We start from the raw sequence: 25,290 nt of genomic DNA, 5'->3' as shown, positions 1-25,290 counted from the left end.
AAGCGCAGTGTCTTCCCGATGCTGTTTATGATTTAATTATTGGTAATGTACCAGGCGCAAGAGCCGCTGACGACCCAGACCCAAGCTGGCAAGTTCCTGTACAAGAAGCTGTGTGCATTCAAGTTGGCGGAGGCCGTGTAAGTTTATTGAGTACGTGTTGTTAAGAGTTTTACTTCGTGGAAACTACGTTCATTTTTGGAATAAATCTTCTTGTTGTTGTTCCGACAACCCTGCGTTCAGTTTAGTTGCAAACTACCTTTCCTCAAAACGTTCGAACTCGTAACAAACTGACTGACCAGCTTCCACCTTCTCTTCTCTTCCCTAGGAAGGAGGGAGTCACCGGCCTGCCTTACCGGTTCTGGGACGACAAGAAGCCACCACAAGCTATGTGCAGAGCAGTTGCGTTTTGCGGTCCATGGGAAGGCTGAAAAAGTTCATACTTACCTGACGCTCTTCATTGGGTTGTTGACGTCGGTAAGTGTCTCTGCCGTTAAAAGCTCGTGAGGGCTTGGCAGTTGTCTCCAGTGCCTGTCCTGTGCCATGGAGTTTCCAAGAAGTGTGGTGCTGCATTTCCCCGCAGACATTTCCAGATCCACCAGTGCTGCCGAGTTGGTTCCACAATTGCTGCGTTGTTTGGTTCCAGATAGTGTGTCAGCAGTGCAGTGCCTCCGTAGCGGTAAAGTCCGTCTTACCCTTAAGACCATCGAGTACAGGAATGAGCTCCTTCAGAAGTCTTCCTTGCTGTATGGTGAAGTGTCTGTTCCTGTTACTGCTTCTATTGTTCCTATCCGTTCTGTGTATGTCCGCGATCTGCCTTTCGAAGTCCCCGATGCTGATGTCCGTTCCTTTTTTGAGTCCTTTGGTGTAATCCATTCCGTCCGTCCTGTCTATTTCCGTGATTTTCCGTCCGTGGCTACTGGTACCCGTATCCTTCTTATGTCTTTCGCTGAGTCAGTTCAGTCCATTCCGTCCTCTTTGTCTGTATCCAGTTTTCCCGTCCGTGTGTGGCATGCCGGTCAACCTGTCATCTGTTCCATCTGTCGTAAAACCGGTCACTTGCCTCAGGCTTGCCCTTTCTCGGGCCTGTGCCTGCGCTGTAAACAGCCGGGTCACAGGGCTCGGGATTGTAAGCAGGCCTGGGGCCCGTCCCACTCCAGTCCTTCTGTTGTTCCTGTTCCGCCTTCTGTACCGCCGCCTGTGTCTGTCCCGCCACCAGTCTCCTCTGTCCCGTCTCCTCCTCCTGTTTCTGAGCGTCCTATGGAGGTCCCTGCCCATGTCGAAGAGTCTCCTCCTCTACCGTCTGAACCTAACACCATCTCGTCTGTGCCCGTCTCGTCTCCTCCACCTCCATCAGTACCTGTAAATGTCAAAGTCGCCAAGCGTCCTAAAGAAGCCCGTGCATTGTCAGCTCCCGTCTCTAAGCGTCCTAAAGAAGTTCGTGCATTGTCTCCTGCTCCTGTCTCCACCCCGGCGCCTTCACCATCGTCCGCTGATATTGAGGAAGGTGAGATTGTCCCTGTACCACGTTATCCTTTCATGTCTAGGGTCTCCAGTCCCCTGCCGCCCATACCTGAGTCCATCCGTGGGTGCCCTGGTCACGAGGAAGATCACCGTTGGTTGTCCAGTCAACTCATTGTCAGTCTTAAACCTGGTTCCGATCATGCCACTATCCTTGCACTCGCCAAACGTTACAAAGTCAACTATAGGTTGCGTGTCTCAGATCCTGTGATTGACCAAATTGTCCAGTTCATCTGTAATACCTGATCCGTCTTCCAGTCCTGTTTCCGTTCTGTGTGGGGTTTGTCATCCTTGAGTGTAAGTCAATCGAGGCATCTCTTGGGTGCGGCCCCTTTTGTTATGTTTGTGTTCCGTTTTATGTTTGTATGGGCGGGGTTCGATTCCCCGGCGAGTTTGGCGTACTGGTGTACCCCTGTTTGAGGTGAACCGTTGTTGCGGATTAGTCGTTATGTCTGGCGGGCATTGCACTCACCCTACTGGGGGCCCGGCCATTCGCCTCAAATATAAAAAAAACTTACCTGACGCGGGAGGCACTGTGATCAGGGAGGCAGTCCTCTCAAGGTGAGGCTCTTTCATTGCACTTCGATTGGGTTGACCCTTGCGATTACCCCAAATGTGGGTAACTCGAGCGTATAATTTCTGGTAGTGGGGACCTGCGTTCGCGCTAGTCCCCGCACCCACCTCGGGAAAGGAATGGCACTAATGCGATGGTTTGTTGGTGTGATTTCAGTCAGTCAGGCAAGCATGGAAAGATGCCCTGTCGTTTACTGACGGGACGGGACTGAACGGAACGGAGTAACCAAGGACAAGGTGAGTTTGCCGTGAATTGAAATGTCGTTGAATGTTTGAGTTATTTGGTGGGTGCAGTGCGGAGCGGAACCTCACTTCATTTCTTGCATTCTTCGTTGCTGCAGAGAAATCATCGAGGATAGATCGATCGACGAGTGAAACAAGAAAGTACCGAAGGGCAGATGGAGCACTTATCCTCTTGCATCGTTTGCAAAACGTAAGTAGATGTATGTTTGCAATGTTCGATCGCCTATCTGTAAGCGTGATAGATTTCTTATGCCTCCCTTGTACTATGTTGCCTTCTGGCGATCCGGCGTGCATTGAGTAACATGAGAAGTGGCCAGGGCAGTTGGCGTTACATTTCTGTGGCCAACACGCACGTTGTCGTTTCTCTGTGTTATGAATTAATTGAATTGTTATCGCGAAAGTAAATGTATTATACTCAGGAAGGATAGTGACTTATTTTCTGAATAATGTTGTTCACCCTTTGAACAAATGGGGCGTGAATACTGTCCGTGTTGAGCAGAGAACAGTGAAGATGTCAACTCCACCAAGTCACGTTTTCGCTAGATCAATTTTATAATTTTCTAGCCGTCGTTGTATGCACATGTTCCCCACTAACTAGTTTGTCTTTTCATCCAATGCATAACAGTGCGTCAATTTCACACTTGCCGTGTCCTGTTCTTTGCTCAGACAAAAAGATAGCTTTGATGTCATAAACCTTGTTTGATAAGATCTCGCGCGCACGCGCTCCCTCGGGAATATAAGTTCGCCTTTCCCGTGTGAACTATTTTGTTTTTGTTGCATTTCTCATTTTTGACATTTGCTTGACATGTTGTGTTTTAAAAAAAGCTGTATTGGAACTTTCTTTGGTGGGGGAACTGAGATTCTTTGAGATGATGAACTGGATAGAACGAAAAAGGGAAGCCTACAACACGGGGTATTCCCAGGCGGTCTCCCATCCAAGTACTAACCCCGCCCGACAGGGCTTAACTTCGGTGATCGGACGAGAACCGGTGTTTTCCCTGTGGTATGGTCGTAGACAAGTAATTTGCCGTGAAAATTTACTCTTTTATAAGGGGAAAGTGAAAAAGAGGTCGGAGGAAACACCATGTGGATTTGTCCTCTTGCCGTCAACGCAAATGCCATGCAGTCCTGGTGGCTGTGGCTGCCTGCCGTCCGTCCGTCCGTCCATCCACTGTACAAGTAGACAATCGTTGTGTGCGCCGGCCTCGTTTTCAGGTTGGCTTTGTAGATTCCCTACTTGGGACGGATTACAATCAGACCACCATATCTCGCGACCAGGAGACTAGCAGCACTCCGTCTGCTGCGAGCATGTTATGGCATCGCTTCTCGGCCTTCAGTTGGCTAAGATCAAGTGTAGTATCTGTTCTTATTCGATACAGCTTAATATCTGATACGCTGCTCATCGAGCAGCTCATATATTAAACTGATTTTTGGAACTGGGCCGTGAAAAGAGGCTTGCCTCGTCCCGGCCACGGGTTGCCTCGGTATAGCACTACCTCCGAGTGTGGCCCACTTCCCTCCGGGAAAGAAAATAAACAATTGAAAGTAAAACCAACTGGACTGACCAGCTTCCACCTTTCTCTTCTCTTCCCTAGGAAGGAGGGAGTCACCGGCCTGCCTTACCGGAATTCTGGGACGACAAGAAGCCACCCACAAGCTATGTGCAGAGCAGTTGCGTTTTTGCGGTCCCTGGGAAGGCTGAAAAAGTTCATACTTACCTGACGCGGGAGGCACTGTGATCAGGGAGGCAGTCCTCTCAAGGTGAGGCTCTTTCATTGCACTTCGATTGGGTTGACCCTTGCGATTACCCAAATGTGGTGTACTCGAGCGTATAATTTCTGGTAGTGGGGACCTGCGTTCGCGCTAGTCCCCGCACCCACCTCGGGAAAGGAGAAATGGCACTAATGCGATGGTTTGTTGGTGTGATTTCAGTCAGTCAGGCAAGCATGGAAAGATGCCCTGTGTTTACTGACGGGACGGGACTGAACGGAACGGAGAACCAAGGACAAGGTGAGTTGCCCGTGAATTGAAATGTCGTTGAATGTTTGAGTTATTTGGTGGGTGCAGTGCGGAGCGGAACCTCACTTCATTTCTTGCATTCTTCGTTGCTGCAGAGAAATCATCGAGGATAGATCGATCGACGAGTGAAACAAGAAAGTACCGAAGGGCAGATGGAGCACTTATCCTCTTGCATCGTTTGCAAAACGTAAGTAGATGTATGTTTGCAATGTTCGATCGCCTATCTGTAAGCGTGATAGATTTCTATGCCTCCCTTGTACTATGTTGCCTTCTGGCGATCCGGCGTGCATTGAGTAACATGAGAAGTGGCCAGGGCAGTTGGCGTTACCATTTCTGTGGCCAACACGCACGTGGTCGTTTCTCTGTGTTATGAATTAATTGAATTGTTATCGCGAAAGTAAATGTATTATACTCAGGAAGGATAGTGACTTATTTTCTGAATAATGTTGTTCACCCTTTGAACAAATGGGCGTGAATACTGTCCGTGTTGAGCAGAGAACCAGTGAAGATGTCAACTCCACCAAGTCACGTTTTCGCTAGATCAATTTTATAATTTTCTAGCCGTCGTTGTATGCACATGTTCCCCACTAACTAGTCTGTCTTTTCATCCAATGCATAACAGTGCGTCAATTTCACACTTGCCGTGTCCTGTTCTTTGCTCAGACAAAAAGATAGCTTTGATGTCATAAACCTTGTTTGATAAGATCTCGCGCGCACGCGCTCCCTCGGGAATATAAGTTCGCCTTTCCCGTGTGAACTATTTTGTTTTTGTTGCATTTCTCATTTTTGACATTTCTTGACATGTTGTGTTTTAAAAAAAGCTGTATTGGAACTTTTCTTTGGTGGGGGAACTGAGATTCTTTGAGATGATGACTGGATAGAACGAAAAAGGGAAGCCTACAACACGGGGTATTCCCAGGCGGTCTCCCATCCAAGTACTAACCCCGCCCGACAGGGCTTAACTTCGGTGATCGGACGAGAACCGTGTTTTCCCTGTGGTATGGTCGTAGACAAGTAATTTGCCGTGAAAATTTACTCTTTTATAAGGGGAAAGTGAAAAAAGAGGTCGGAGGAAACACCATGTGGATTTGTCCTCTTGCCCGTCAACGCAAATGCCATGCAGTCCTGGTGGCTGTGGCTGCCTGCCGTCCGTCCGTCCGTCCATCCACTGTACAAGTAGACAATCGTTGTGTGCGCCAGGCTCGTTTTCAGGTTGGCTTTGTAGATTCCCTACTTGGGACGGATTACAATCAGACCAACATATCTCGCGACCAGGAGAACTAGCAGCACTCCGTCTGCTGCGAGCATGTTATGGCATCGCTTCTCGGCCTTTTGGCTAAGATCAAGTGTAGTATCTGTTCTTATCAGCTTAATATCTGATACGCTGCTCATCGAGCAGCTCATATATTAAACTGATTTTTGGAACTGGGCCGTGGAAAAGAGGCTTGCCTCGTCCCGGCCACGGGTTGCCTCGGTATAGCACTACCTCCGAGTGTGGCCCACTTCCCTCCGGGGAAGAAATAAACAATTGAAAGTAAAACAACTGACTGACCAGCTTCCACCTTCTCTTCTCTTCCCTAGGAAGGAGGGAGTCACCGGCCTGCCTTACCGGTTCTGGGACGACAAGAAGCCACCACAAGCTATGTGCAGAGCAGTTGCGTTTTGCGGTCCATGGGAAGGCTGAAAAAGTTCATACTTACCTGACGCGGGAGGCACTGTGATCAGGGAGGCAGTCCTCTCAAGGTGAGGCTCTTTCATTGCACTTCGATTGGGTTGACCCTTGCGATTACCCCAAATGTGGGTAACTCGAGCGTATAATTTCTGGTAGTGGGGACCTGCGTTCGCGCTAGTCCCCGCACCCACCTCGGGAAAGGAATGGCACTAATGCGATGGTTTGTTGGTGTGATTTCAGTCAGTCAGGCAAGCATGGAAAGATGCCCTGTCGTTTACTGACGGGACGGGACTGAACGGAACGGAGTAACCAAGGACAAGGTGAGTTTGCCGTGAATTGAAATGTCGTTGAATGTTTGAGTTATTTGGTGGGTGCAGTGCGGAGCGGAACCTCACTTCATTTCTTGCATTCTTCGTTGCTGCAGAGAAATCATCGAGGATAGATCGATCGACGAGTGAAACAAGAAAGTACCGAAGGGCAGATGGAGCACTTATCCTCTTGCATCGTTTGCAAAACGTAAGTAGATGTATGTTTGCAATGTTCGATCGCCTATCTGTAAGCGTGATAGATTTCTTATGCCTCCCTTGTACTATGTTGCCTTCTGGCGATCCGGCGTGCATTGAGTAACATGAGAAGTGGCCAGGGCAGTTGGCGTTACATTTCTGTGGCCAACACGCACGTTGTCGTTTCTCTGTGTTATGAATTAATTGAATTGTTATCGCGAAAGTAAATGTATTATACTCAGGAAGGATAGTGACTTATTTTCTGAATAATGTTGTTCACCCTTTGAACAAATGGGGCGTGAATACTGTCCGTGTTGAGCAGAGAACAGTGAAGATGTCAACTCCACCAAGTCACGTTTTCGCTAGATCAATTTTATAATTTTCTAGCCGTCGTTGTATGCACATGTTCCCCACTAACTAGTTTGTCTTTTCATCCAATGCATAACAGTGCGTCAATTTCACACTTGCCGTGTCCTGTTCTTTGCTCAGACAAAAAGATAGCTTTGATGTCATAAACCTTGTTTGATAAGATCTCGCGCGCACGCGCTCCCTCGGGAATATAAGTTCGCCTTTCCCGTGTGAACTATTTTGTTTTTGTTGCATTTCTCATTTTTGACATTTGCTTGACATGTTGTGTTTTAAAAAAAGCTGTATTGGAACTTTCTTTGGTGGGGGAACTGAGATTCTTTGAGATGATGAACTGGATAGAACGAAAAAGGGAAGCCTACAACACGGGGTATTCCCAGGCGGTCTCCCATCCAAGTACTAACCCCGCCCGACAGGGCTTAACTTCGGTGATCGGACGAGAACCGGTGTTTTCCCTGTGGTATGGTCGTAGACAAGTAATTTGCCGTGAAAATTTACTCTTTTATAAGGGGAAAGTGAAAAAGAGGTCGGAGGAAACACCATGTGGATTTGTCCTCTTGCCGTCAACGCAAATGCCATGCAGTCCTGGTGGCTGTGGCTGCCTGCCGTCCGTCCGTCCGTCCATCCACTGTACAAGTAGACAATCGTTGTGTGCGCCGGCCTCGTTTTCAGGTTGGCTTTGTAGATTCCCTACTTGGGACGGATTACAATCAGACCACCATATCTCGCGACCAGGAGACTAGCAGCACTCCGTCTGCTGCGAGCATGTTATGGCATCGGCTTCTCGGCCTTTTGGCTAAGATCAAGTGTAGTATCTGTTCTTATCAGCTTAATATCTGATACGCTGCTCATCGAGCAGCTCATATATTAAACTGATTTTTGGAACTGGGGCCGTGGAAAAGAGGCTTGCCTCGTCCCGGCCACGGGTTGCCTCGGTATAGCACTACCTACCTCCGAGTGTGGCCCACTTCCCTCCGGGGAAGAAAAATAAACAATTGAAAGTAAAACAAACTGACTGACCAGCTTCCACCTTCTCTTCTCTTCCCTAGGAAGGAGGGAGTCACCGGCCTGCCTTACCGGTTCTGGGACGACAAGAAGCCACCCACAAGCTATGTGCAGAGCAGTTGCGTTTTGCGGTCCATGGGAAGGCTGAAAAAGTTCATACTTACCTGACGCGGGAGGCACTGTGATCAGGGAGGCAGTCCTCTCAAGGTGAGGCTCTTTCATTGCACTTCGATTGGGTTGACCCTTGCGATTACCCCAAATGTGGGTAACTCGAGCGTATAATTTCTGGTAGTGGGGACCTGCGTTCGCGCTAGTCCCCGCACCCACCTCGGGAAAGGAATGGCACTAATGCGATGGTTTGTTGGTGTGATTTCAGTCAGTCAGGCAAGCATGGAAAGATGCCCTGTCGTTTACTGACGGGACGGGACTGAACGGAACGGAGTAACCAAGGACAAGGTGAGTTTGCCGTGAATTGAAATGTCGTTGAATGTTTGAGTTATTTGGTGGGTGCAGTGCGGAGCGGAACCTCACTTCATTTCTTGCATTCTTCGTTGCTGCAGAGAAATCATCGAGGATAGATCGATCGACGAGTGAAACAAGAAAGTACCGAAGGGCAGATGGAGCACTTATCCTCTTGCATCGTTTGCAAAACGTAAGTAGATGTATGTTTGCAATGTTCGATCGCCTATCTGTAGCGTGATAGATTTCTTATGCCTCCCTTGTACTATGTGCCTTCTGGCGATCCGGCGTGCATTGAGTAACATGAGAAGTGGCCAGGGCAGTTGGCGTTACATTTTCTGTGGCCAACACGCACGTTGTCGTTTCTCTGTGTTATGAATTAATTGAATTGTTATCGCGAAAGTAAATGTATTATACTCAGGAAGGATAGTGACTTATTTTCTGAATAATGTTGTTCACCCTTTGAACAAATGGGCGTGAATACTGTCCGTGTTGAGCAGAGAACAGTGAAGATGTCAACTCCACAAGTCACGTTTTCGCTAGATCAATTTTATAATTTTCTAGCCGTCGTTGTATGCACATGTTCCCCACTAACTAGTTTTGTCTTTTCATCCAATGCATAACAGTGCGTCAATTTCACACTTGCCGTGTCCTGTTCTTTGCTCAGACAAAAAGATAGCTTTGATGTCATAAACCTTGTTTGATAAGATCTCGCGCGCACGCGCTCCCTCGGGAATATAAGTTCGCCTTTCCCGTGTGAACTATTTTGTTTTTGTTGCATTTCTCATTTTTGACATTTGCTTGACATGTTGTGTTTTAAAAAAAGCTGTATTGGAACTTTCTTTGGTGGGGGAACTGAGATTCTTTGAGATGATGAACTGGATAGAACGAAAAAGGGAAGCCTACAACACGGGGTATTCCCAGGCGGTCTCCCATCCAAGTACTAACCCCGCCCGACAGGGCTTAACTTCGGTGATCGGACGAGAACCGGTGTTTTCCCTGTGGTATGGTCGTAGACACATAATTTGCCGTGAAAATTTACTCTTTTATAAGGGGAAAGTGAAAAAGAGGTCGGAGGAAAACACCATGTGGATTTGTCCTCTTGCCGTCAACGCAAATGCCATGCAGTCCTGGTGGCTGTGGCTGCCTGCCGTCCGTCCGTCCGTCCATCCACTGTACAAGTAGACAATCGTTGTGTGCGCCGGCCTCGTTTTCAGGTTGGCTTTGTAGATTCCCTACTTGGGACGGATTACAATCAGACCACCATATCTCGCGACCAGGAGACTAGCAGCACTCCGTCTGCTGCGAGCATGTTATGGCATCGCTTCTCGGCCTTTTGGCTAAGATCAAGTGTAGTATCTGTTCTTATCAGCTTAATATCTGATGCTGCTCATCGAGCAGCTCATATATTAAACTGATTTTTGGAACTGGGCCGTGGAAAAGAGGCTTGCCTCGTCCCGGCCACGGGTTGCCTCGGTATAGCACTACCTCCGAGTGTGGCCCACTTCCCTCCGGGGAAGAAATAAACAATTGAAAGTAAAACAACTGACTGACCAGCTTCCACCTTCTCTTCTCTTCCCTAGGAAGGAGGGAGTCACCGGCCTGCCTTACCGGTTCTGGGACGACAAGAAGCCACCACAAGCTATGTGCAGAGCAGTTGCGTTTTGCGGTCCATGGGAAGGCTGAAAAAGTTCATACTTACCTGACGCGGGAGGCACTGTGATCAGGGAGGCAGTCCTCTCAAGGTGAGGCTCTTTCATTGCACTTCGATTGGGTTGACCCTTGCGATTACCCCAAATGTGGGTAACTCGAGCGTATAATTTCTGGTAGTGGGGACCTGCGTTCGCGCTAGTCCCCGCACCCACCTCGGGAAAGGAATGGCACTAATGCGATGGTTTGTTGGTGTGATTTCAGTCAGTCAGGCAAGCATGGAAAGATGCCCTGTCGTTTACTGACGGGACGGGACTGAACGGAACGGAGTAACCAAGGACAAGGTGAGTTTGCCGTGAATTGAAATGTCGTTGAATGTTTGAGTTATTTGGTGGGTGCAGTGCGGAGCGGAACCTCACTTCATTTCTTGCATTCTTCGTTGCTGCAGAGAAATCATCGAGGATAGATCGATCGACGAGTGAAACAAGAAAGTACCGAAGGGCAGATGGAGCACTTATCCTCTTGCATCGTTTGCAAAACGTAAGTAGATGTATGTTTGCAATGTTCGATCGCCTATCTGTAAGCGTGATAGATTTCTTATGCCTCCCTTGTACTATGTTGCCTTCTGGCGATCCGGCGTGCATTGAGTAACATGAGAAGTGGCCAGGGCAGTTGGCGTTACATTTCTGTGGCCAACACGCACGTTGTCGTTTCTCTGTGTTATGAATTAATTGAATTGTTATCGCGAAAGTAAATGTATTATACTCAGGAAGGATAGTGACTTATTTTCTGAATAATGTTGTTCACCCTTTGAACAAATGGGGCGTGAATACTGTCCGTGTTGAGCAGAGAACAGTGAAGATGTCAACTCCACCAAGTCACGTTTTCGCTAGATCAATTTTATAATTTTCTAGCCGTCGTTGTATGCACATGTTCCCCACTAACTAGTTTGTCTTTTCATCCAATGCATAACAGTGCGTCAATTTCACACTTGCCGTGTCCTGTTCTTTGCTCAGACAAAAAGATAGCTTTGATGTCATAAACCTTGTTTGATAAGATCTCGCGCGCACGCGCTCCCTCGGGAATATAAGTTCGCCTTTCCCGTGTGAACTATTTTGTTTTTGTTGCATTTCTCATTTTTGACATTTGCTTGACATGTTGTGTTTTAAAAAAAGCTGTATTGGAACTTTCTTTGGTGGGGGAACTGAGATTCTTTGAGATGATGAACTGGATAGAACGAAAAAGGGAAGCCTACAACACGGGGTATTCCCAGGCGGTCTCCCATCCAAGTACTAACCCCGCCCGACAGGGCTTAACTTCGGTGATCGGACGAGAACCGGTGTTTTCCCTGTGGTATGGTCGTAGACAAGTAATTTGCCGTGAAAATTTACTCTTTTATAAGGGGAAAGTGAAAAAGAGGTCGGAGGAAACACCATGTGGATTTGTCCTCTTGCCGTCAACGCAAATGCCATGCAGTCCTGGTGGCTGTGGCTGCCTGCCGTCCGTCCGTCCGTCCATCCACTGTACAAGTAGACAATCGTTGTGTGCGCCGGCCTCGTTTTCAGGTTGGCTTTGTAGATTCCCTACTTGGGACGGATTACAATCAGACCACCATATCTCGCGACCAGGAGACTAGCAGCACTCCGTCTGCTGCGAGCATGTTATGGCATCGCTTCTCGGCCTTTTGGCTAAGATCACGCGTGGGTCTTAGCTCCGAAAGTTTTGAGAATTTTTAGTCTTTTCGCGTCCCGGATCACCGGTTTTTTCGTCTGAGGAAGTTTCTAGTGTTTTTGCCCAGCCTTTTGGAGTATTTGGAGTCCGTAACAAGTTTTTTTTTTTTGGATTTCCTGACGTTTTCGGAGTGGCGTATTGAAGATGGCCGCGAGACCTCGCAATGCGTTCGCTCACAAGCGTTCGGTCCGCCTCATTGTAGAAGATGGAATGGAGCTAGATGCTCTTACGCTCGTCCGATCCTTACCGGCTTTCCAGCCTTCAATTACTGGCGTTGTCCCCATGTTCGGAGGCAAATGCTTCGACATCACTTTGGATACTACAGAAAATGCGTCACGTCTGGCCCAGGCTGGCTTCGACTACGAAAACACCGTTAAACCGTTGCGACTCCTCGGGGCTCGCTCAATTCATGTGTCAATTTTTGTGTCTGTGGAATACCCGGACTTGGATCTCGTGTCTTTTCTTAAAGGTTACGGCAAGTTGAAGACCGACGCTCTCAGGCGTCTTTATTACAACGAGGAGGGCTTCTCGCACATTGAGCGCGGAATTCGCGTGGCCGAGTTCATCTCTCTGGACAAGGATCTCCCTCGGAAAATCGTCACCAACGGCGTCGAAATCCATTTCAAATATACGGGGCAACCCATTACATGTTATCGCTGTGGTTCGGCTGAGCATGTGGTCCAACACTGCCCGCAAAAAGCGAGGCCTCGAAGAAATCCTTCGCCCCCCGGGGATAATATCGCGAGCAACTCTGAGACGCCTCAAACACCGGCACCAACCGAGGACACTATGGACACTGCGCCATCGCAATCAGAAGAAACCGCCACGCCGACAAGCTATGCGAACGCAGTAACGCAGGTCTTATTTTCTGAATCTCAAGATTCTTCCGAAGTCACGCGTAAACGCCCACCCTCCTCGCCAGTCAAAGATGACAACCCCTCGGCAAAAAAGACTATAGCTAGCGAGCAGATTGCTGTTTTTGAAAAGGCCTTTCTTCAGGCACTAAAGGAACGCGGTCCAGCTAGGACCAAACTCATGCATCATGTGGACGGCGACCGTTTTTACTCCATCCGTTCCTTTTACCTCCAACATCTACTCGGCAACTTCGCGGACGCGGATCCTCGAAAGGTGTCCAGAAACAATGTAAACGACAAGGAAAAGGAAAAGTGGCAGACCTTGAGAGGAACACTCAAAGCGGACGCCTTTGCTAGTCTCATGACTATCTGTGAGGATTTACGTAGGGATCAACCGACCTTATTTTAAACGTTAAGTGATACCAGTTTATTCCCCTTTTGTTGTTATCATTATGTTAATGTTAAGACATAACATAGTTTTTTTCCTCGTACTCGTCACTATGGCTGTCTCGATAGTTTCTGTTAATGTTAACGGCATCGCCGAACGCCATAAACGAGTCAAAGTTTTTGAATCCCTAAAATCCCTAAATTCTGATTTATTTTTTCTGCAAGAAACACACCTTGCCGACTCCCTTTCCGGTAAGGCTTGGGAGAATGATTGGGGAGGCCAGTGCGCGTGGTCTCCAGGTTCAAATAGATCGGCGGGAGTTGCTGTGCTTGTTCATCCGAACAGTTCAGTGAAAATCGCCGATTTCCACACCGATTTGGCCGGCCGGGTCATTACTGTTAAACTCGAATTTGATAAATGTTTTTTCCAAGTTGTCAACGTGTACGCGCCAAACCTCCACGCAGAACGTGAATTATTTTTTGACAACCTCTGGCGTTTCCCATTTCCGAATCTCGACACCTTTGTGGTCGGCGATTTTAATTGTGTTCCAGATATTCAGCTAGACAAATGGGGCGGCGATGACAGCTTTGGAGACAGGGCTGTCACACAACTCCATGCTTTCACTGACTCTTTAAATTTAGAAGACTATTATCGTGTTAATTTCCCTACCGGGCGTTTGTTTACATGGTTTAACGGCCCTCACAGTGTGGGCTGCCGGCTGGATCGGTTCTATACTCCCAGGGCTTGGAGATCACGCATCACCAATTTTAAATGCAACTCCTTTGGGTACTCAGACCATCATATCATTAGTCTAAAGGTCACGCTCGGAAATTCAAACCCGAGAGGACGTGGCGTCTGGAAATTTAACACTCAGCTGTTAAAATCAGAATCTTTCTGTTCAGCTGTAAATGATTTCTGGCCGGCCTGGCAAGACAACAAACCAGCTTTCACCGATCCACGGATCTGGTGGGACGCTGGTAAATTACAGCTAAAAGAAATCGCCATCTCCCACAGCATTGAACAAAGCCGTGAGAGAAGGCGAGAAAAATCCAATTTAGAACACGAGTTCCGGCTTATAACAGCTCGCGGTCATTCAAACACCGCCGCCGATCATGTTCGCCTTGCAGAGATCAAAGATCTACTCAAAACAATCGACGATCGCGCCGTAGAAGGGGCTATGATCCGTAGCAAAGAGCAATGGATCGAGATGGGAGAGAAACCGACGAGGTATTTCTTCCAACTCGAAAACAAGCGTCAGTCACGGAATGCAATTTCTGAATTACGTGTCAACAACACCTCAGTCACTTCCGATAAAAACATTCTTCGGGAATGCAGAGATTTTTACCAAAATCTCTACTCTGCCGAACCGGTCGACCTGGAAAGCCAAGACTGGCTATTAGAACAATTAGACCAGTTTCTGACTAGCGACGATCAGACACTTTGTGAAGGCGAACTTACACTCGCCGAGTGTTTCGAAGCGGCTTCACAAATGTCAACAAACAAGTCCCCGGGGAGCGACGGCTTACCGGTTGAATTTTATCGACGCTTTTGGGGCTTGATAGGACCTGATTTGGTGGAAATACTAAATTACTCCTTCACACACGGCTCTTTGTCTGAGACCCAACGCCGAGGGATCATTCGTCTCTTATATAAGAAAGATGATCCACTCGAGCTTAAGAACTGGCGACCTATTTCCTTACTAAACACAGACTACAAGATCTGTACAAAAGTGTTAGCAAATAGATTACGTCATGTTCTACCTCGGATCATAAACAAAGATCAAACTTGCGGTATTCCGGATCGTAGTATCTACGAGAATCTCTTTTTACTACGGGACACTATTGACTATGTGAATCACAAAGAAATCTCGGCCGCTATTATTAGTCTGGATCAGGAAAAGGCTTTTGACCGAGTTAACCACAAGCTTCTACATCGCGTGTTAACTCGCTTCAATTTCGGGCCCCTTTTCCGACGTCGGGTTAATGTGGTTTATACCGACATCACCTCTAACGTCATTAACAATGGCTGGCTTTCTTCGCCTTTTCGCCTCGAACGAGGCGTTCGGCAAGGTTGCCCGCTATCACCGCTACTGTACTGCTTGGTAGTTGAAACCTTAGGTCAAGCGATTCGCCGGGACGAAACGATCGAGGGAATTCAAATCCCCGGTTCAAACCAACAACAAAGTAAAGTGTCACAGTACGCTGATGACACGACGCTAATTTTAGCTAACGATTATTCCATCACACAATGTTTCCACATTGTCAACATCTTCGAAAAGGGATCCGGTTCGCGCCTCAATGCAACAAAAACCGAGGGCTTGTGGATTGGCAGATCAGCCGGTCGGCCAACCGGCCCTGTAAACATCACATGGGTAACAGACAAGCTTAAAATCCTTGGGTTGTATTTTGGTAACGAAAACCTGGATCACGCTAACTGGGATAATCGTGTATCTAAATTGGTGAATCGCCTTAACCTTTGGAAACAACGCACTTTATCGCTACGCGGTAAAGCGCTAATTACCAACATTCTGGGCGCCTCGGGACTCTGGTACACAGCTTCAGTTTTCCCGATGCCCGAATGGGTTCACACAAGAGTTAACAAAGCGATCTATGACTTCTTGTGGAACAGCAAGACAGAACTGGTGGCGAGGTCGACATGTCAGCTCCCCTTAGCTCAAGGAGGCCTGGCAGTTGTCAACCCGCAAGAAAAGGCCCGGGCCCTAAAATTGCGTTGGGTTCCCTGTTTAGGGGACCAAACTTGCGACTCAAAATGGGTCTACTTCGCTAGATTTTGGATCGGCCTAGCCTTGAGTCGCAAGACTAAAAGCTGGTCTTTCCTGAGGTCAAACTCTGTGCCGAAATACATCGGGGGTCATCCCCCTTTGTATTATCAACACATCCTCACAGCGGTTGACCGCCTTAATCTAGATCTAACCCTGCTACCAGACTATACCGTTAAAACCTTCTACGAAAAACTCGTGAATCCCTCACCCGGCGACTGCCTTGCACATTCGCCTGGGAGGGGAAACTGTCCATCACTTTACCTTGGCGCAGTCTCTGGCCGAGTATATATGGTGGTCTGAGTACTAATTGGGAAGCTGATATCGCGTGGCGTTTAGCCCATGGCGTTATTAAAACTCGGGCGTTTCTAAAACGGTGGCGCCGGCTCCGAGTTAGCGAGCGTTGTGCCACCTGTGGCCTTACCGAATCCTTCTCTCATGCCTTCTGTGAATGCAATAATGCACCCCAGGTGTGGGCGTGGGTTTTTCAAATCATACATCCTTTTTATTCTACCGTTTTTACTTTAAGTCCAGCTCTAGTTTTTTTCGGACATGCCCTCCCTCAGGATGACCAGTCCTACAAAGCGAATTTAATTTCCAAGTTTTTGTTTAATCTTACTCTTAATGAAATATGGGCGGCGCGGAACCTTCGTACTTTCGAACAGAAGGGTACGTCCGCCCAGGCTGTAATCAATAAAATCAAAACAAGGGTACGCACGCGTCTCTCCGCGGCGTACTCCTATTATCCCCTCAATCAATTCCTGAAAATCTGGGCCCACATGGGCATTTTGTGCAGCGTAGATAACGATAAGCTACGCTTAATCATTTAGGCAGGGACACGGAGGGTGGTGGCCGAGCCTTGGGGCCGGGCCTTGCAAGGGCAGGCTCCCAGGCCCCCGGACTCGGCCGCTCGATCGCTCCCTTTCTCTGACTTGCCAAAAACCAAACACTTCAAATTTTACACTCAAATAAAATTAGTAATCTGTATATATCGCTTTCAATAATATTTCTTAGCATTTTTGGCATTCTGGAGTGTAAATCAAGCGAGGTGTCTCCAGAATGCCTTCGCTTTTTCTTAGTCATAGGTACGTCAACACTATATTGTACTTTAGCCTCGTTTTCATTTCAACTTCGCATTTAAACATTACTAGTGTCAATTAAGGGCTCGAGCGGAGCTTCCTCCGCCTGCCCCACTGTATATATGTAAATAAACGAAAAAAAAAAAAAAAAGAAAAAAAAAAAAAAAAAAGTATCTGTTCTTATCAGCTTAATATCTGATACGCTGCTCATCGAGCAGCTCATATATTAAACTGATTTTTGGAACTGGGCCGTGGAAAAGAGGCTTGCCTCGTCCCGGCCACGGGTTGCCTCGGTATAGCACTACCTCCGAGTGTGGCCCACTTCCCTCCGGGGAAGAAATAAACAATTGAAAGTAAAACAACTGACTGACCAGCTTCCACCTTCTCTTCTCTTCCCTAGGAAGGAGGGAGTCACCGGCCTGCCTTACCGGTTCTGGGACGACAAGAAGCCACCACAAGCTATGTGCAGAGCAGTTGCGTTTTGCGGTCCCGGAGAGGCTGAAAAGGCATACTTACCTGACGCGGGCTATTACGCACTAGGACTTTGTGCCTATCGGAAGCCTGCTGGGTGAGCGCGGTGCCAGGCCGGGAGTTTTTTTCTGGAGTTTTCTTCCGTCCGTGGCTTTAATTTGAGAATGGAAGCTGATATTTCCCCCCTTGTGGTATCTTCATCGGCTGTTTCTGTTCTGTGTTCTGTATCCTGTTTTTCGTCATCCAGTTCTAGTATGAAGTCGTCGCATCAGTCCTTGCCTTTAAACGTGTGCCTTGATGATCTGTCTTGTCTGTTAACCGCCGCTGATCCTGCCCGTGTTCGTTTGTCGTCCGCACCCGCTGTTCCTCCTTTGCCTGTTTATGGAAAGTCTGCCGCTGAGTCTACTCGTGCTGTATATTTGAGCTTACCGTCTTCGTCTGGTGCTTGTCGCCCTCCTGCCTTGCCTGTGTCTTCGTCTGTTTTGCCCTCGTCCGCTGCTGCTCTGCCTGTAAAGTCTGTTGCTGAGTCTACCTGTGGTTTGTGTTCGGTGTCTTCACCCGCTGCTGTTTCGCCTCCGTTGTCTACGCCTGTGTCGTCGCCTGCTGCTGTTGCTTCGCCTGTGTCGTCTCCCCGTGTTGTGCCCAGTGTTTTTGCTTCGCCCCCTACTCGTCGTTCACTGCCCGCTGTGTCTTCATTGCCGGTGTCGCCTTCTCGTTTTGCTCGCCCTTGTGCTGCCCCTGTGTTGCGTCTTGTGTTGGTTGTGCGCTTTTTGCCTATTCTGTGTTTTTCGCCCTGTTTTGGTTGGTTTTACTGCTTTTTTCCTTGTTGTTTTCCCATGCTTTTGTGAGTTTTTCCTTAATTGCCTCCCTTGTACGGTTTTTTCCCTTGGTAGTTTTTAATGTGTTTTTCTGCCGGGGTTGGGGTTCAACTCCCCTTGTTTTTGGTAGCGGATGGGTCCCTCCGGTTTGTTTCTTGGCTTTTATTCCGTGGTTTGTGTAGTCTGTTGGTTCTTAGTGCTGTTATGGCCCTCGGGCATTGCACTACCGTCCGAGGCCCGCCAAGACACAAAAAAAACTTACCTGACGCGGGAGGCACTGTGATCAGGGAGGCAGTCCTCTCAAGGTGAGGCTCTTTCATTGCACTTCGATTGGGTTGACCCTTGCGATTACCCCAAATGTGGGTAACTCGAGCGTATAATTTCTGGTAGTGGGGACCTGCGTTCGCGCTAGTCCCCGCACCCACCTCGGGAAAGGAATGGCACTAATGCGATGGTTTGTTGGTGTGATTTCAGTCAGTCAGGCAAGCATGGAAAGATGCCCTGTCGTTTACTGACGGGACGGGACTGAACGGAACGGAGTAACCAAGGACAAGGTGAGTTTGCCGTGAATTGAAATGTCGTTGAATGTTTGAGTTATTTGGTGGGTGCAGTGCGGAGCGGAACCTCACTTCATTTCTTGCATTCTTCGTTGCTGCAGAGAAATCATCGAGGATAGATCGATCGACGAGTGAAACAAGAAAGTACCGAAGGGCAGATGGAGCACTTATCCTCTTGCATCGTTTGCAAAACGTAAGTAGATGTATGTTTGCAATGTTCGATCGCCTATCTGTAAGCGTGATAGATTTCTTATGCCTCCCTTGTACTATGTTGCCTTCTGGCGATCCGGCGTGCATTGAGTAACATGAGAAGTGGCCAGGGCAGTTGGCGTTACATTTCTGTGGCCAACACGCACGTTGTCGTTTCTCTGTGTTATGAATTAATTGAATTGTTATCGCGAAAGTAAATGTATTATACTCAGGAAGGATAGTGACTTATTTTCTGAATAATGTTGTTCACCCTTTGAACAAATGGGGCGTGAATACTGTCCGTGTTGAGCAGAGAACAGTGAAGATGTCAACTCCACCAAGTCACGTTTTCGCTAGATCAATTTTATAATTTTCTAGCCGTCGTTGTATGCACATGTTCCCCACTAACTAGTTTGTCTTTTCATCCAATGCATAACAGTGCGTCAATTTCACACTTGCCGTGTCCTGTTCTTTGCTCAGACAAAAAGATAGCTTTGATGTCATAAACCTTGTTTGATAAGATCTCGCGCGCACGCGCTCCCTCGGGAATATAAGTTCGCCTTTCCCGTGTGAACTATTTTGTTTTTGTTGCATTTCTCATTTTTGACATTTGCTTGACATGTTGTGTTTTAAAAAAAGCTGTATTGGAACTTTCTTTGGTGGGGGAACTGAGATTCTTTGAGATGATGAACTGGATAGAACGAAAAAGGGAAGCCTACAACACGGGGTATTCCCAGGCGGTCTCCCATCCAAGTACTAACCCCGCCCGACAGGGCTTAACTTCGGTGATCGGACGAGAACCGGTGTTTTCCCTGTGGTATGGTCGTAGACAAGTAATTTGCCGTGAAAATTTACTCTTTTATAAGGGGAAAGTGAAAAAGAGGTCGGAGGAAACACCATGTGGATTTGTCCTCTTGCCGTCAACGCAAATGCCATGCAGTCCTGGTGGCTGTGGCTGCCTGCCGTCCGTCCGTCCGTCCATCCACTGTACAAGTAGACAATCGTTGTGTGCGCCGGCCTCGTTTTCAGGTTGGCTTTGTAGATTCCCTACTTGGGACGGATTACAATCAGACCACCATATCTCGCGACCAGGAGACTAGCAGCACTCCGTCTGCTGCGAGCATGTTATGGCATCGGCTTCTCGGCCTTTTGGCTAAGATCAAGTGTAGTATCTGTTTCTTATCAGCTTAATATCTGATAGCTGCTCATCGAGCAGCTCATATATTAAACTGATTTTTGGAACTGGGCCGTGGAAAAGAGGCTTGCCTCGTCCCGGCCACGGGTTGCCTCGGTATAGCACTACCTCCGAGTGTGGCCCACTTCCCTCCGGGGAAGAAATAAACAATTGAAAGTAAAACAACTGACTGACCAGCTTCCACCTTCTCTTCTCTTCCCTAGGAAGGAGGGAGTCACCGGCCTGCCTTACCGGTTCTGGGACGACAAGAAGCCACCACAAGCTATGTGCAGAGCAGTTGCGTTTTGCGGTCCATGGGAAGGCTGAAAAAGTTCATACTTACCTGACGCGGGAGGCACTGTGATCAGGGAGGCAGTCCTCTCAAGGTGAGGCTCTTTCATTGCACTTCGATTGGGTTGACCCTTGCGATTACCCCAAATGTGGGTAACTCGAGCGTATAATTTCTGGTAGTGGGGACCTGCGTTCGCGCTAGTCCCCGCACCCACCTCGGGAAAGGAATGGCACTAATGCGATGGTTTGTTGGTGTGATTTCAGTCAGTCAGGCAAGCATGGAAAGATGCCCTGTCGTTTACTGACGGGACGGGACTGAACGGAACGGAGTAACCAAGGACAAGGTGAGTTTGCCGTGAATTGAAATGTCGTTGAATGTTTGAGTTATTTGGTGGGTGCAGTGCGGAGCGGAACCTCACTTCATTTCTTGCATTCTTCGTTGCTGCAGAGAAATCATCGAGGATAGATCGATCGACGAGTGAAACAAGAAAGTACCGAAGGGCAGATGGAGCACTTATCCTCTTGCATCGTTTGCAAAACGTAAGTAGATGTATGTTTGCAATGTTCGATCGCCTATCTGTAAGCGTGATAGATTTCTTATGCCTCCCTTGTACTATGTTGCCTTCTGGCGATCCGGCGTGCATTGAGTAACATGAGAAGTGGCCAGGGCAGTTGGCGTTACATTTCTGTGGCCAACACGCACGTTGTCGTTTCTCTGTGTTATGAATTAATTGAATTGTTATCGCGAAAGTAAATGTATTATACTCAGGAAGGATAGTGACTTATTTTCTGAATAATGTTGTTCACCCTTTGAACAAATGGGGCGTGAATACTGTCCGTGTTGAGCAGAGAACAGTGAAGATGTCAACTCCACCAAGTCACGTTTTCGCTAGATCAATTTTATAATTTTCTAGCCGTCGTTGTATGCACATGTTCCCCACTAACTAGTTTGTCTTTTCATCCAATGCATAACAGTGCGTCAATTTCACACTTGCCGTGTCCTGTTCTTTGCTCAGACAAAAAGATAGCTTTGATGTCATAAACCTTGTTTGATAAGATCTCGCGCGCACGCGCTCCCTCGGGAATATAAGTTCGCCTTTCCCGTGTGAACTATTTTGTTTTTGTTGCATTTCTCATTTTTGACATTTGCTTGACATGTTGTGTTTTAAAAAAAGCTGTATTGGAACTTTCTTTGGTGGGGGAACTGAGATTCTTTGAGATGATGAACTGGATAGAACGAAAAAGGGAATCCTTCAACACGGGGTATTCCCATGCGGTCTCCCATCCAAGTACTAACCCCGCCCGACAGGGCTTAACTTCGGTGATCGGACGAGAACCGGTGTTTTCCCTGTGGTATGGTCGTAGACAATTAATTTGCCGTGAAAATTTACTCTTTTATAAGGGGAAAGTGAAAAAGAGGTCGGAGGAAACACCATGTGGATTTGTCCTCTTGCCGTCAACGCAAATGCCATGCAGTCCTGGTGGCTGTGGCTGCCTGCCGTCCGTCCGTCCGTCCATCCACTGTACAAGTAGACAATCGTTGTGTGCGCCGGCCTCGTTTTCAGGTTGGCTTTGTAGATTCCCTACTTGGGACGGATTACAATCAGACCACCATATCTCGCGACCAGGAGACTAGCAGCACTCCGTCTGCTGCGAGCATGTTATGGCATCGCTTCTCGGCCTTTTGGCTAAGTTTGTCATTAGGCTTTCCCAGAAGCAGTGTCTTCATTTCCCTCACTTGTGGAAAGAAGAAGAAGAAGAAGAAGAGGATGAGCGACAGGTTAAGTGATATGAGCGGTGACACTTATATTTTGAATGACGATATGATTTCTGTAATTCCAGAGACACCTTGTGCTGGCGATTCTCCCTCCTGGGCAGATGACACACCTGATGTTCCTGATGATCCTGCTGTGACGCCTGACCTCTTCTCCCAGAGTCCCATTGTTCCACTACCAAAAGTGTTAGCTGACCTGATGTCTTCTGGAGCTTCCTTTGACCCAGTCCCCGCCGAGCGTTGGTCAACTGTTGGAAATACCACAAGGCTTAACAAGGAGTTGTCTGTATACTTTTCCGTTGACACTGCTACAAACACCCAGCAGATTCTTCAAGGTTTTGACGCGGCCGGCATTGACGTCGACTTTGTTGCTTCTGTTCAATTCCGCGCCTCTAACCGAACGTGGATCGTGACCTTCAACGATTATACTGCGAAATCTGTTGCGTTGGGGATCGACGAGATAATTGTGTCTGGATGTCAAGTCTTTTTAGGTGATTGCGAAAACCGTGTTCGTCTGGTAAAGATATACGAAGCACCTTGTGAAATGCCAGATACTGTATTGATTGGTCGGTTGTCGGCCTACGGAAAGGTTTTCTCGTTCCGGCGCGACCGTGTGGCACAAAATGTTTTAAATGGAAATCGTACGGCCAAGATGCGCCTCAACAAGGACATACCGTCGTGCGTCCATATTGCGGGCGAATTCATCCGGGTCTGGTACCAGGGCCAGCCTAAGACGTGCCGCCGCTGCGGCTCGCCTGATCACCTTGCTGGCAAGTGTGACTCTTTCCGCTGCCTCAACTGCGAGCTCCCTGGCCATCGCGCTGCTTCCTGTCCGTCACCTACTATGTGTTCTGTTTGTCTCAAGACTGATCATCGTCTCCGTGTCGTCCATGGTGGCAACATTTCGTCTATTCGTCTTCCTCGTTCATCCACCTATGCCGACGTTGCCAAAGTGCTTCCTGCGCCCCACCCGCCGCCTGTTGACGCCCCTGTTGTTGTGCTAAAGGTTATGCCTGCGGAGAATAAGAAGATTGATGACAACAAGGAGATTGAAGAGGAGAATAATGAAGAGAATGGAGAGAATAAAGAAGATGAGGAGAATGAAGCTGAGATGAATGAAGAGCTTGTGGATGAAGGTACCCGGTCCCATGATCGTTCTGGGGTTCAAGAGCGGGAGCGTGACTCCTGTGGGGGCGCCAGTGAGCGTGGCTCTCCCGGTGGCTGTGCCTCTGGGGCTTCTGCCCAGGTCCAGCCCCGGGAGCGGCGGCGTGAGCGGGACCGCTCCTGCAGGGGTGATCGCGAGCGCTCAAAGACCCCTGGACGTGAGGACCGGCAATCACTTAGTGATGAGGAAGAGGGTATATGGCACAAAGTAGGCAAGCGCCGTTAGTATCAATGCTCAAATTACTGTCACTTAATGCGCGCGGACTAGGGACACCTGCAAAACGCGATCTTTTCATTCGTGAAATTTCAATGTTGTCTTTTGATTTGATCCTGCTCCAGGAGACACATGTGTGCCGTCTGGAGCAGGCTAACGAATTCTCACGAAATTGGGCTGGAAAGTGCTATTGGTCTTTTGGGGGCGCCAGGTCGGCCGGTGTGGGCCTGCTTGTCTCCCCCTCCTTTCAAGGTTCTGTCACTCGTTTTACTTTTGATTCCGACGGCCGCGTTATCAGTGCATTGATACTAACGGACTCTCATCAAATAAATATCGTTAATGTGTATGCTCCAAACACCGTTTCGGATCGGAAAGCCTTTTTTCAAAATCTGCATACCTTTTTCCTTTCCCCGATTCGTATTGTCGCCGGCGATTTCAACTGTATTGATAGCATGCTGGACCGGTTATCGTCTTCTAACCTTTCTCTTCCGGATAAGACTATGCTTCAGTCCTTCACCACTGATTGTTCTCTTGTCGATGTTTGGCGTAGACAAAACCCTCGTGGAGTTTCTTTCACCTGGGCCAATGCCAGTTATACTCAGGCTTCGCGTATAGACCGTTTTCTCGTTTCTCGTGCCCTCCTTTCATTTGTTCAGAGCTGCGGTACTTTGCCGTGTGCTTTTTCAGATCATGATTTTGTTTCCCTGAATTTGACTTTAGATGGCTTTGCGTGTCCCCGAAACGGTGTTTGGAAGTTTAACTCCACTCTGCTTTCTGATGACGACTTTAAATCTGAAATGTCAACTCTCATTAATTCTCAGAAACAGCGTCGCGCTAATTTTGCTTCCCTTGGCGCGTGGTGGGACGATTTGAAATTGATTATCCGTAATTTCTGCATTAGCTTTAGTTCTCGTAAGCGAGCCCGCGTAAACCGCGAACGGAATCGATTGACTAAGTGTTTGATTCGTGCTAAATCTGATCTGGCTTTTGGTGATAACTCGGCTTCAATTAGGATTCGAGATTTTGAGAGCGCTCTCTATTCCCTCATTTCACGGGAAATGGAGGGCGCCAAAGTCCGATCACGCGCCAAGTGGGTGGAGGAGGGGGAGAGGCCCACACGTTACTTTTTCCGTCTTGAGAAGAAAAGGGCCGAGAAAAATTCCTTTGATTGCCTTCTCGATGCAAATGGTTTGGAGAAGACAGCTGCTGCTGACATTGAATCGATCCTAGTTGATTTTTATAAGAACCTTTTTTCTAAAGATGCTCTTGACCTGCGAGTCCAAGCCAGCTTAATTGATGATCTAGAGTTTTCCTTAACCGTTTCCGAATGTGATAGTTGTGAAGGCGAGTTTTCTAGTGAGGAACTTTTCTCGGCCCTTAATAGCCTTCAGACTGGGAAGTCGCCTGGATCGGACGGCCTTCCCACTGAGTTCTACATCGCTTTTTGGGAGGACCTCGGCGATGTTCTCACTCTTGTTTTAAATGAGTGCTATCGCCGGGGTTCTCTCACTGATAGTCAACGTGGGGGCCTCTTGCGCCTGGTTTTTAAGAGAGACGATAAACGCTTAGCTAAGAATTGGCGTCCTATTTCACTGCTCAATACGGATTATAAACTGGCTTCTAAGGCTATCACCGAGCGTCTGAAACCGGTGATGCGGGCTATTGTTCATCGGGATCAGACGTGCGGTGTTGTCGGAAGATCTATCTTTTCCAATTTACAACTTATCCGAGACACCCTGGATATGATTGACAAAACTAATGAGTCTGGAATTCTAGTAACTCTCGACCAGGAGAAGGCT

General features: G+C 48.0%; 19 non-coding genes and 1 pseudogene across 19 annotated transcripts; 13 read left to right on the top strand and 7 right to left on the bottom strand.

Annotated features, from left to right (window-relative positions):
* The first annotated feature begins 2,028 nt into the window (after positions 1–2,028).
* Positions 2,029–2,192, top strand: LOC138035712 (U1 spliceosomal RNA). Its single transcript, XR_011129707.1, has one exon. It is a non-coding gene; the product is annotated as a U1 spliceosomal RNA (small nuclear RNA).
* A 1,040-nt stretch (positions 2,193–3,232) lies between these two features.
* LOC138035770 (5S ribosomal RNA) lies at positions 3,233–3,351 on the bottom strand. The gene has a single exon (XR_011129749.1). It is a non-coding gene; the product is annotated as a 5S ribosomal RNA (ribosomal RNA).
* Positions 3,352–3,652: 301 nt separating this feature from the next.
* Positions 3,653–3,852, top strand: LOC138035739 (U2 spliceosomal RNA). Its single transcript, XR_011129733.1, has one exon. It is a non-coding gene; the product is annotated as a U2 spliceosomal RNA (small nuclear RNA).
* Positions 3,853–4,044: 192 nt separating this feature from the next.
* Positions 4,045–4,207, top strand: LOC138035715 (U1 spliceosomal RNA). The gene has a single exon (XR_011129710.1). It is a non-coding gene; the product is annotated as a U1 spliceosomal RNA (small nuclear RNA).
* Positions 4,208–5,247: 1,040 nt separating this feature from the next.
* LOC138035794 (5S ribosomal RNA) lies at positions 5,248–5,365 on the bottom strand. Its single transcript, XR_011129772.1, has one exon. It is a non-coding gene; the product is annotated as a 5S ribosomal RNA (ribosomal RNA).
* A 304-nt stretch (positions 5,366–5,669) lies between these two features.
* On the top strand, positions 5,670–5,861 carry LOC138035718 (U2 spliceosomal RNA). Its single transcript, XR_011129713.1, has one exon. It is a non-coding gene; the product is annotated as a U2 spliceosomal RNA (small nuclear RNA).
* Positions 5,862–6,045: 184 nt separating this feature from the next.
* LOC138035810 (U1 spliceosomal RNA) lies at positions 6,046–6,209 on the top strand. Its single transcript, XR_011129787.1, has one exon. It is a non-coding gene; the product is annotated as a U1 spliceosomal RNA (small nuclear RNA).
* A 1,040-nt stretch (positions 6,210–7,249) lies between these two features.
* Positions 7,250–7,368, bottom strand: LOC138035768 (5S ribosomal RNA). The gene has a single exon (XR_011129748.1). It is a non-coding gene; the product is annotated as a 5S ribosomal RNA (ribosomal RNA).
* A 302-nt stretch (positions 7,369–7,670) lies between these two features.
* On the top strand, positions 7,671–7,867 carry LOC138035729 (U2 spliceosomal RNA). Its single transcript, XR_011129723.1, has one exon. It is a non-coding gene; the product is annotated as a U2 spliceosomal RNA (small nuclear RNA).
* Positions 7,868–8,055: 188 nt separating this feature from the next.
* LOC138035809 (U1 spliceosomal RNA) lies at positions 8,056–8,219 on the top strand. The gene has a single exon (XR_011129786.1). It is a non-coding gene; the product is annotated as a U1 spliceosomal RNA (small nuclear RNA).
* A 1,038-nt stretch (positions 8,220–9,257) lies between these two features.
* Positions 9,258–9,376, bottom strand: LOC138035765 (5S ribosomal RNA). The gene has a single exon (XR_011129745.1). It is a non-coding gene; the product is annotated as a 5S ribosomal RNA (ribosomal RNA).
* A 302-nt stretch (positions 9,377–9,678) lies between these two features.
* LOC138035727 (U2 spliceosomal RNA) lies at positions 9,679–9,868 on the top strand. The gene has a single exon (XR_011129721.1). It is a non-coding gene; the product is annotated as a U2 spliceosomal RNA (small nuclear RNA).
* A 184-nt stretch (positions 9,869–10,052) lies between these two features.
* LOC138035808 (U1 spliceosomal RNA) lies at positions 10,053–10,216 on the top strand. The gene has a single exon (XR_011129785.1). It is a non-coding gene; the product is annotated as a U1 spliceosomal RNA (small nuclear RNA).
* A 1,040-nt stretch (positions 10,217–11,256) lies between these two features.
* LOC138035754 (5S ribosomal RNA) lies at positions 11,257–11,375 on the bottom strand. Its single transcript, XR_011129738.1, has one exon. It is a non-coding gene; the product is annotated as a 5S ribosomal RNA (ribosomal RNA).
* Positions 11,376–16,957: 5,582 nt separating this feature from the next.
* On the top strand, positions 16,958–17,166 carry LOC138035750 (U2 spliceosomal RNA; annotated as a pseudogene).
* Positions 17,167–18,382: 1,216 nt separating this feature from the next.
* On the top strand, positions 18,383–18,546 carry LOC138035711 (U1 spliceosomal RNA). The gene has a single exon (XR_011129706.1). It is a non-coding gene; the product is annotated as a U1 spliceosomal RNA (small nuclear RNA).
* Positions 18,547–19,586: 1,040 nt separating this feature from the next.
* On the bottom strand, positions 19,587–19,705 carry LOC138035743 (5S ribosomal RNA). Its single transcript, XR_011129736.1, has one exon. It is a non-coding gene; the product is annotated as a 5S ribosomal RNA (ribosomal RNA).
* Positions 19,706–20,007: 302 nt separating this feature from the next.
* Positions 20,008–20,199, top strand: LOC138035736 (U2 spliceosomal RNA). The gene has a single exon (XR_011129730.1). It is a non-coding gene; the product is annotated as a U2 spliceosomal RNA (small nuclear RNA).
* Positions 20,200–20,383: 184 nt separating this feature from the next.
* On the top strand, positions 20,384–20,547 carry LOC138035807 (U1 spliceosomal RNA). The gene has a single exon (XR_011129784.1). It is a non-coding gene; the product is annotated as a U1 spliceosomal RNA (small nuclear RNA).
* Positions 20,548–21,587: 1,040 nt separating this feature from the next.
* On the bottom strand, positions 21,588–21,706 carry LOC138035796 (5S ribosomal RNA). The gene has a single exon (XR_011129774.1). It is a non-coding gene; the product is annotated as a 5S ribosomal RNA (ribosomal RNA).
* Positions 21,707–25,290: the final 3,584 nt, after the last annotated feature.

The sequence above is a fragment of the Montipora capricornis genome, unplaced genomic scaffold (genome assembly GCF_036669925.1).
Source record: "Montipora capricornis isolate CH-2021 unplaced genomic scaffold, ASM3666992v2 scaffold_431, whole genome shotgun sequence".
Lineage (NCBI taxonomy): Eukaryota > Metazoa > Cnidaria > Anthozoa > Scleractinia > Acroporidae > Montipora > Montipora capricornis.
The sequence above is the reverse complement of the archived record's forward strand: the minus strand, read 5'-3'. Positions and strand labels throughout refer to the sequence as shown.